Raw genomic sequence first — 11,285 nt, forward strand, 5'->3', positions numbered from 1 at the left:
GCTCTGGCTCACCTTGTCTCCTCTACTTTGTCCCCTCAGCTATTCCTACCTACCCTTCCAAATTCAAGCCGTGTATGTCCTTACATTAGTACCTAGCAGAACTGGACAATTAACCCTGCCCTGATCCACCTCATCTCATAGTCCCAGAGACCTGGGCAATCCTCCTGGCCCTCAAAAAGAGCTGGGATGGCTAATTTCTGCCGGCCCATCCCTGGACAAGTAACCCTTTGTCCTGAAGGACAGTTTCTGACCAATTGGTCAGCAAATATTTAGAAAACTCACTATGTCAATAATAGCAGTCATTTATTGAGCATCATGCTAAAGCAATCAACAGCTCCCCACCCCCATTTTACAGATGAAGAGAATTCAACCTCAGGGAGGTTTATTCTGTCAGCTAATATTTATTGAGGCCTATCTAATACCAGGTAAGTTAATTTGCTTGCTTTAATTCAAAGCTATTAAGTGGTGGAGTTACAATCTGGACCCAGGGTTGCCCGCTCCTTGCTTTGTCTGAATTCTCATGGTAGAAGAGTCAGAAGCACTCTGCCGCAGCTTGCTGTGTGAAGAAGTGGCCACCCTGACAGCTGCCTGGATAGCAAGTGAAAAATTCACAAAAATGGGGAGCCCCCTTCCTCTAAACTGTACTATCCAATAGGATAGCCGCTAGCCACATTGGGTATTTGAATCTAAATTAATTAAAATGAAATAAAGTTAAAAATTCAATTCTTCATTCCTACTGGCCACATTCCATGTGCTTAATAGTGGCTACCGTATTGCAGAGTACAGATTGTTTTTTTTTTTTTTTTTTGAGATGGGGTCTAGCTCTGTCACCTAGGCTGGAGTGGAGTGGCCTCATAGCTCACTGCAACTTCAAACTCCTGGCATCAAGCTATCCTCCCGCCTCAGCCTCCCAAAGTGCCAGGATTAGGCGTGAGCCACCATGCCCGGCCTCAGAATACAGATATAGAATACTTCCACCATTACAGAAACTTCTGCTGGACAGCACCATATTCATCATTCCCCTATCCCTGTTTACCTCAATCACAACCACAAGTTCGAGCTCCCTCTCATCCATTGTCACCTGCATCCTTGTCCTCACGCTGGCAATCTGCCCAACCCTGCTCCCAAGTCCCTGCCCTCAACCAGACCTTTCCACTATGCCCTCTGCAACCTGTAACCCCTGAACCTGGAAGATCAGCAAACTCAGCTTTTTCTCAAGCTGCTGCTGTCACCTCCTTGCCTTACCTAAAACCTGGCTGTCCCCCAAGGACACTGCTTCTCTGCTACTTTCTTAGGTAAATTCTATTTTTCTCTCATTCTCATGTCCCTCAGAGTCAGGAAGTATGTATACTCCTCTCCAAACCCAATGTCATTTCTAAACTAGAGTTTCCCCTCCCTCCTACAAAACCCCTGGGGCATTCAGGCTCCACCCTCTCAATATATCATCCATCAACCTCCTGGCAGATGCCCAGCATTTAGCTGCTGGATTGCTGCCTCTTTCTCCACCCCAAATTTTGACATATTTGGTGAGCTCAAGGTCCACATGGTGGCCTCTTCAACACCCTCCTCTCACTTCCCTGACCTCCTCTTCACCAGTGATATTTTCTGCACTCCACAGCAGCTGCCTACTCTTGTAGTCACACCCTCAACTTTGTTTTCAACAAAAATCATACCACATCCAAAACATAGGCTCTCCAACCATAACTTTTGCCTTAATTAAGCCCGTCTCAACAAGTCCTACCGTTATCATAAGCTCCAATCTCTTTTTTTTTTTCTTTTTTTGGGAGACAGAGTCTCACTCTGTTGCCCAGGCTAGAGTGCCGTGGCATCAGCCTAGCTCACAGCAACCTCAAACTCCTGGGTTTAAGCAATCCTTCTGGGACTACAGGCATGTGCCACCATGCCCGGTTAATTTTTTCTATATATTTTTAGTTGTCCAGCTAATTTCTTTCTATTTTTAGTAGAGACAGGGTCTCGCTCTTACTCAGGCTGGTCTCGAACTCTTGACCTCAAGCAATCCACCTGCCTCGGCCTCCCAGAGTGCTAGGATTACAGGCGTGAGCCACCGCACCCGGCCGAGCTCCAATCTCTTCACCTCACTAATTTCTCACTATTCATTAGCCCCAGTTTTTTTTTTTTTTTAGACAGAGTCTCGCTGTGTTGCCCAGGCTAGAGTGAGTGCCGTGGCATCAGCCTAGCTCACAGTAACCTCAGACTCCTGGGCTTAAGTGATCCTACTGCCTCAGCCTCCCCAGTAGCTGGGACTACAGGCATGTGCCACCATGCCCGGCTAAATTTTTCTATATATATTTTTTAGTTGGCCAGATAATTTCTTTCTACTTTTAGTAGAGACGGGGTCTCGCTCTTGCAGAAGCTGGTCTCGAACTCCTGACCTCAAGCAATCCACCCGCCTCGGCCTCCCAGAGTGCTAGGATTACAGGTGTGAGCCACTGCGCCCAGCCCTGGTTTGTTTGGTTTTTTTTTTTTTTTTTTTTCAAAGAAGGAAGAAACTGGTTAAGAAAGATTAGAAGGTAAGTTGTCTATGCCTCATGCCTGTAATACCAAGTGCTTTGGGAGGCCAAGGCAGGAGGATGGCTTGAGCATAGGAATTGGAGGCTGCAGTGAGCTGCGTGAGCTGTCACCAGCTTGGGTGACAGAGCTAGATCCTGTCTCCAAATAAATAAATAAAGTAACCTGTTTTGTTTTGTTTTTTTTCACTTAGGCACAACATAGACAGAAAACGAACCTGTTTAAAGTATCAAAGCTTTAGTGCGAGTACTTGGGTCCAAATTCAGTAATTGTTAGTGGCCACAGATTTTTACATAGGACTAAATTATATGATAAGCCATTGAAATTTGGAATAATTGAAACTCTGCTATTTGAGTTGACTGTCAGCTGATGATACCATTTTTTTTCTCCATTTCTTTTTGCAAATAGAGATGGCATTTATTATAAAAATAGTTGTATTACTTCAAAATGGTTATTTAAAAAAAATAGTTGTGCACCATAATTGTAAAATTATTTTAAAAGGTTTTCCCCAAAATCACTATTTCTTTATGCATATTTTAAAAATGTATTTTAATTGACAAGTAAAAATTGCATATATTTATAGTATACGACATGTGTTGACACTTGTATATACTGTGAAATGGTTAATCGGTGATTAAATCAAGCCATTTAACATATGCACTGCCTCACATACTTTTTTTTGTGGTGAGAACACTTAAAATCTACTCTCTCTAACAATTTGCAAATATGTAATATATTGTTATTAACTGTAGTCACCATAATGTACAATAGATCTCTTGAACTTAATCCTCCTGTCTAACTGAAATTTTGTGTCCTTTAACCAACACCTTACCAGTCCCCCCACCCTTCGGCCTCCAGTGACCACCATTTTACTCTCTATTTCCATGCGTTTGACTTTTTTACACTGCACATATAAGTGAGAAAATGCAATATTTGTCTTTCTGTGCCTGGCTTGTTTCACTTAACATAATGTCCTCCAGGTTCACCCATGTTGTTGCAAATGATAGGATTTCCTTCTTTTTAAGGCTGAATAGTATTCCATTGTGTATATATACTACATTTTCTTTATCCATTCATTCATTAATGGACGCTTCAGTCGTTTCCATATCTCAGCTGTTGTGAGTAGTGCTGCAATAAACATGGGAGTGCAGACAGCTCTCTTCGACATACTGATTTCATTTCCTTTGGATATATGCCCAGTAGTGGGATTGCGGGATCATATGGTAGTTCTATTTTTAATGTTTTGAGGAACCTCCATACCATTCTCCATAAAGGCTGTACTAATTCACCTTCCCACCAACCGTGTGCAAGAGTTCCTTTTTCTCCACTTCCTGGCCAACACTTGTTGTCTTTTGTCTTTTTGATAATAGTAGCCCCAGTGCTCATGTCCCTTCTTTTCTAGCTTTTTTCCATCATTCACCACTATAACCATTCACTTGCCCTGTCTCCTCTTTTTGTGCTTGCCTAGGAAAACCCCTATTCTGGTTACATTCAACCATCTGCCTTCTCAGTAGTTTTGCTACAGCAAAATCGCGCAGTACCAAGACAGGTTATCCTCACTCCACGTTCATGATCCTAATGGTTAGGACCGAACCTCAAGCGGGCTCTCAACACTGTCTGGCAATTCCTAATGCATTCTCCATGGTTTGCTTCCCCAACCTCTAGGACTTTTACCCCTAGTCTCTCTCTGCAAAACCTCTACTCCTCTCATCTTAGCTGATGACCCAGCCTCTTACATTGCTGCGGAAATAGAAGCAACAGGAAATGCCCTCTCAGTCCTGCCACCACCTGCAAACCCATCTGCGTCTGCACCCACCTGTTTCCCTCCCCTCCTGCTACTCGAGAAGTGGACGCCTACTTACAAAAGATGACCCAGCCCCTCCGCAGGACCTAGAGAGCCAAACTCCTTCCCCCTTTCAAGAATGTAGCTCCTAAAATCTGTGTCTTCCCCTCTCTAATCCTTAAAAAATAATAACATAGTCACTGTGGAAAACAGTGTGGCAGTTTCTTAGAAAACTAAACAGACAGCTACCATATGACCCCGAAATTGCACTCCTGGGCATTTATCCCAGAGAAATGAAGAGTCATATTCACACAAAAGCCTGTACACATATGTTCATGCCAGTTTTATCCATAACACTCCCAAACTGGAATTAGCTGAGATGTCCTTCGACAGGTGAAGGCTCAAACACACTGGTCTGTCCATACCCTGAAATACTGCTCAGCAATAAAAAGGAAAAAGCTATTAATCCACGCAACAGCTTGGATTCCTCTCCAAGGAATTATGCTGATTGGAAAAAAGTTCTATACCATATGATTCTATTTATATAACATTTTTTAAATGACAAAATTTTAGAAACAGAGGATAAATTAGCAGTTGCCAGGGGTTTGGGATGGAGGCCTGGGGTGGGGAGGTGGGGGAAGGGGATGGGTGTGGTTACAAAAAGACAGCACCAAGGGATCCTTGTGGTATTGGATCAATGTCCTCAGCATCTTGACTGTAGTGGAGGATACATGAGCCTCCACATGTGATAAAACTGTATGGAACTAACACACACACACACACACACACACACACACACACACACACACACGATTACAAATAAAAATGGGGAAACCTGAATAAGATCAGTGGATTTTATCAATATCGATATCCCGGTTATGATACTGTGCTATAGTTTTGCAGAGTGTTACCACTAGAGGAAACTGGGTAATGTGTATAAGGGATCTTTCTGTATTATTTCTTCCTGCCTGGGGATCTACAATTACTTCAATAAAACGTTCAGTAAAAATTGGCCAGGTGCGGTGGCTCACACCTGTAATCCCAGCTCTTTGGGAGGCTGAGGTGGGAGGATCACTTGAGGCCAGGAGTTTGAGACCAGCCTGGGCAATATAAGGAGACCTCATCTTTACAAATGTGCTAACTTTGCATTTAGATAAAAGTATATATGTAAATATAAGAAAAATGTATTCAACAACAAAAAAGACCATGAGTTAGGTTACAGGATAGCAGGGTATTCTAGTCCCTAGGAACTGCTTTTGCAAGTATGAGAGTGACATTTTCAAGGGAACAAAAACAGTTAAACATGAGGAGATTATATGGTAAGTGGTAAATGGACCCTCTTTAGGGAATCAGTGTCTGTACCATTTCATTTTAAAAAGCCATCTGGGCCGGGCGTGGTGGCTCACGCCTGTAATCCTAGCACTCTGGGAGGCCGAGGCGGGTGGATCGCTCGAGGTCAGGAGTTCGAGACCAGCCTGAGCAAGAGCGAGACCCTGTCTCTACTAAAAAAATAGAAAGAAATTATCTGGCCAACTAAAATATATATAGAAAAAAATTAGCCGGGCATGGTGGCACATGCCTGTGGTCCCAGCTACTGGGGAGGCTGAGGCAGTAGGATCGCTGAAGCCCAGGAGTTTGAGGTTGCTGTGAGCTAGGCTGACGCCACGGCACTCACTCTAGCCTGGGCAACAAAGCGAGACTCTATCTCAAATAAATAAAGAAAAAGCCATCTGGTTAAACATGGGGGTGGGGACAAACCTGAGCTTGGCCACTGGCTGGCTGTATGACTTCAGACTAGTCATGTGGCTCCTGAGGGCCTGTCTTGTCCTCGGTGAAAAATGGGGGATATCGGGGTATCAAATGAAATAGTATATGTGAAAGTACCTCGTCCAGTGTCCAGAAGATGTTCCCTAAACGTAAATTCAGTCCCACGTCTCTCTATAAAAACATGCTCTGTGGAAAAGATCTGATAAAAGCTAATTTATAATGATAAAATTCATGTGTGCTTACTGATGCACAAAAAAGAAAGGAAAAAGAAGGAAGAAAGAAGACATGACAGGAAAAAAGAAACATTATTGACCACCTTACATGAACTGTACTTAAGGTACCAAAATAGTTGATGTGAGGTAACTATTCTGAAAACCAGGAAAGAGGAAGAAACAACCATTCAACCTGATTTTCTTTACAAATGTGCTTCAAGGCAATGAATTAGGTAATAAACGAAGAAGGAATAATAGAATGTCACCATTTTGCAAACTCTTACTGAGATAAAGAACTAGGCAATGATCATCAGTAGCTGTCCATGTCACAAAGAGAGAGAGACACATGAAGGTTGTGTACCTCCTGATGAAAGGACACATCACCACGTATGAAGCATTCTTGCCAAAACCTTGAACCTGAATCAGAGCAAAGCTTTATGTCTAACTACCCTTTACAGAAAATAAAAGAAGACAAAGGAATTGTTCAGTGTCACCACAGGAATGCAATCAGCAAAATCCCAAATGCAGGAATTGTCTAAAGGACAAAAATCTGTTTCTTTACCAAAAAAGCGGGGAAGGGTAAATCTGAGGATTAAATAGACTGAATACGTCCATCCACCAAAGGTGGAACATGTGGCGCCTCCTTTTGGAGGCTGATTCAAAGAACCCAACTGTTAAAAAAAAAAAAAAAATTATGAGACAATCCGGGAAATCCGAACACTGACATAATGATATTAAGAAATAATAAAAAAAGAGAGAAATAATCATTAGTATTTTTAGGTCTGATAATGGTATTAGTTTTTAAAGAATCCTTATCTTCTAGTGATACACACTGAGATGTTTATGGGTGAATTGATATGCCTGAGGTTACTTTCAAACAATCAAAGTGGGCAGAGGGTATGGATGAAACCAGTAGCTATGAGTTGATGATTGTTGAGTCATGCTTTTGCCATTTTCCATAATAAAAATTTAAAAAACAAAACAACAACAACAACAAATCTCAATCCACTCTCCTGACTCGTGTCTAGGTCAGCTCTGGTCTCTAAGCAGCTAAATCCAGAGTTGGCTTTTGTCCTGCTGCTTGGTTTCAGGAATGTCTAACAGAGGTGACCACTCCTCCCCTCCGGGGACACTCTCCTCCCTCCTTTCCCAGGACTCTGCTCTGCTGAGTGGTTTTCTGGCCTCCTCTTCTCAGTGTCCTTTCCCGGGGTCTCCAGCTCTACCTGAACTCTACATGTCAGAGTTTCCCAGGACCCAATCTGAGCCTCGTCTCCGTATCCCTAGCTGATTGATCTCATTCATGCCCATGGTTTAAACATCATCCGTAGTCTGATGGCTCCCAAGTTTGAGTCTGCAGCCTAGATGACTCCTTGAAGCTGTAGACCTGCATCCCAAGGCCAGTCTGATGTCTCTGTGGAAAGCCTCTGACCTCACATTCTTGAACCTTTGATTCCACCTGCCCCTCACACCTGGCCCTCCCCAGGCTCTCCCATCCTCTCCATCTCCACAAATAGCCCCATCCCTTCCAGTTGCTCAGGAAGGCACCTGGGGTTTGTGCTAATTATTTTCTTTCCTTCCCCTCTCCTTCCTCCCCATCCAACCCATCATAATAAGTCCTGCCATTTCTGTCTCCAAAATGGGTCCATGTCGTCTCCATCTCCTCCACCCTGGTCCCATGCACACCTCCTCGTGCTCAGATTACCGCAGCCTCCTGATGGTCTCCTTGCCTCCTCTCTCGCCCTCTTCCAATCCATCCCCCTCTAAAAAGCCAGGGTCATATTTTAAAAATACAGATCCTGTCATTATTCTACTTTAAACCCTCCGATGGCTTCCCATCTCACTTTTAATAAAATCCACATTCCCCACCTGTGTTGTACACAAGACCCTCCTACCCTCCGAATGCATCCTGTGCCCAGAGATGTTCTGGCTTCTTTGCGGGGTCTCAAACAGGACAAGCTATGTTTTGCCTCAGGGCATCATTTATTCTTACTATTCCCGTGGCCTGTGCCACCCTCCCCCAGAGAGCCTTCAGGAGTGTCACTCTCCCCTGCGTATTTCCTCACAGCAACTATGGCATCTGTAATTAGCTAGTTGTCCCCTTGGGGTTTTTTTCTTTCTTTCCTTTATTCTTTTTTATTTTTTTTGAGACAGAGTCTCACTCTGTCACCCGAGCTAGAGTGCCATGGCCCGATCATAGCTCACCATAACCTTGAACTCCTGGGCTCAAGTGATCCTCCTGTCTCAGCCTACCGAGTAGCTGGGAGTACAGGCGTGAGCCACTGCGCCTGCCCAATTGTCGCCTTGTTCACTGTACTCACATGACCACTAGACCAAAAGCTCCAGGAGGGCGAGAAGCAAAGAGCCCCAGCCACGGTAGGCCCTCAATGAATATTGTTTTTTATTGTGGTAAAATTCAATGAATAATTTTGAACATGAAAGCTTCCAGTACATCTGGAGAGATAATAACGTACATGTATGAAACAACCAGGAAGCGAATGAAGATGGCGTAATTAGTGCAGAAGCAGGTTGCTCAGCCGGGTGCAGGAGGGGTTTAGAATTAGCATCAGCTCTCTGCTAAGAACAAAGACAATTCAAATGCTACTTTTTCAAGATGGAAATAGAGCCCACAGCACCAAAAAAAGAGAGGAGATCAGGATGCCAAGAGCCTGGCATTTTTCTTCTGTTTTGTCACAGGGTTATGCCAAAGCTGCCTTTGAACACTGTACAAAGTTACAAAAAGACATTGCCTGAGAGTCAGAAGACCTGAGAGTCCCGATTCCCTCCCAAACCCCTTTTTTCCTTGCTCTGTCACCCAGGCTGGAGTGCAGTGGCCTGATCATGGGTCACTATAACCTGGAACTTCCGGGCTTAGTTGATCCTCCTGCCTTGGCCTCCCAGAGTACTGGGACTACAGGCACCACCATGCCCAGCCCCAATTCCCTCCATTTTACTGGCAGTTGATCTCAGGCAAAGCACATGTGCTCTTTGTGCCTCAGTTTCTCATCTAAAATTCGAGGTTGGGAGTAGACGCTCAAGGGCTCCTTCCCACTATAAAGACATTTTACGTTTCCAGTGGTCACTTGTGTACTGTAGGGGCAAAAATCATTGAAAGGATGAAAGTCAGGGGGGTGGGAGAGGGAGATTCAGGACCCATCTCCCCACATCCTGGAACCCGCTGGGTATGGCAGGAGGAGGGTATGAGGACTGGCCTGTCATCACCTATCCAGTGAGCCCCGCACAGAGTGTAGCCTGGTTCTACTACCAACCCCTGAGTCAGGATCTCTGGGGAGGTGGCTGGCTTCTAGAGCTGGCGGAGGCTAGCATGGAGCCCTGCCCCTTGGCTTCCGGGGCAGGAAGTGCTGGCGGAGGGTGAGGCCATCCAAGGCGCTAGAACTGGGAGTGAGGGGTAGTCCCGCCTGGGGTAGGGTTCCGGTCCCAGGCAGAACATTATTTTAGGCCAACAGGAAAAACAAAAGTAGTGGTTCCCACCACCTTCCCAGCTCCAGGAAGCTGGAAATGACTAGGGATTGCTTTCTGTTTCTCTGAGAATGGCCCCACAGAGATGGCTCTGTCCAGAAGAGAGAATGTGACCTCAGGGCTGTGGTGCCCTCGTTCCAACACTGTCTCCATTCCCAGGACTTGCTTTCCCTGACCTCTAGAGAAAAGAAAAAAATCACCCTCTCCGCCCACCTGCCCCCACTGGCCACAATCTCTATCTCAAGCCTGGCTTCAGCCCCACTCTACCTACAAGAGTGAGGAGCGTGGATGAGGAAGGACAGAGGGAAGTGGGGCACACACCAGCCACCACACAGCGGGGGAGAGGAAATTTCTGGAAAGGGGAGAGAAAGTGGTCAGCTGTGTGAAGTTCCACCGGGACCGAGAGAAGGTCCAAGGAGGGCTACTTTCAGGGAAGCCGCCTGAGAGGCTGTAGGGCAGCCAGGGGTCAGAGCCCACGGCCTGCGAGGGCCAGTGCTGGGCCCTGGGCTCTGTGCCCATTCTTTGATCTGCCACATTGTTCAGCTATTTCCTTCTCTGGTAGTAAGGCGGTGGAGGGGCCTGGGGATTGCATGGCCAGGAGTAAATGTAGCAGGGTGGAGCTTCCACTTGGGGAGGAGGCCTGTCGGCTGGTTCCCATGACCGGCTGCCCTGGGACTGCGTGGGAAAAGGTCTTGGAAGTGCTGTGTGTGTGTGTGTGTGTGTGTGTGTGTGTGTGTGTGTGTGTGTTGGTGCGCGCACATGCGGGTGTTTTCATGTGTCTGCCTGCCTTGCTTGGCTTCAGTCACAGGACAAAGCCCTTTGAGAGACAGTCATCAGTCTATGTTCCCACTGGGCTTTGTCCTGGGAGAGGCACAAGAACCTGCCCCAATGCCTGAGAGAAGGACTCTGGAGGCCTTAGGGCCAATTCCCTGGAGGGGTCTCGGCTTCTAGTGAAACAAGATTGGCTGACTTCCCTGGATTTATGGGGATGCTTCTGGAACCTTCTGTTAAGCTCCTGGCTTCCTGGCAAAGCTCTGTTACTAGCTGGATATTGGAAAGTGAATGCAAACTGGACACAGGGAGGGAAGTCAGCCATTCCCACAGCATCTACCTAAGAAGCCCCAAATCCTTCACGACCACATAGGTTGCAGAGCCGAGCAGCAGGCCACGAGATTACACGGCTCTGCCTTCAGGCAAGAAGCTCTAAAATAGAGAACACAAACTAGCAGCTCACAGGCCAAATGCACCAAACAAGATGTATGTCTTGCTTGGCCAACATGGCATTAAAGAAATTTTTGAGCCAATATTGAGAAATTTCACACAAAAATCCCAATTTCTACAGTCTCTGAAAAGTCAGAAGACATGGCTAACACTGATGCATGGTGCCACAGGACGGCAGTTGACTGGGCTGAATAACAGTTGCTCTGTTTAGAAAGAGCTTGAGCTGTCCGCTGTGCCACGGTCCACACCACCCCCCACTGTCCTCAACGTGGAGGCTACCAGTTGCTGTCACTCTT

Source organism: Lemur catta, chromosome 1, assembly GCF_020740605.2.
Source record: "Lemur catta isolate mLemCat1 chromosome 1, mLemCat1.pri, whole genome shotgun sequence".
NCBI lineage: Eukaryota > Metazoa > Chordata > Mammalia > Primates > Lemuridae > Lemur > Lemur catta.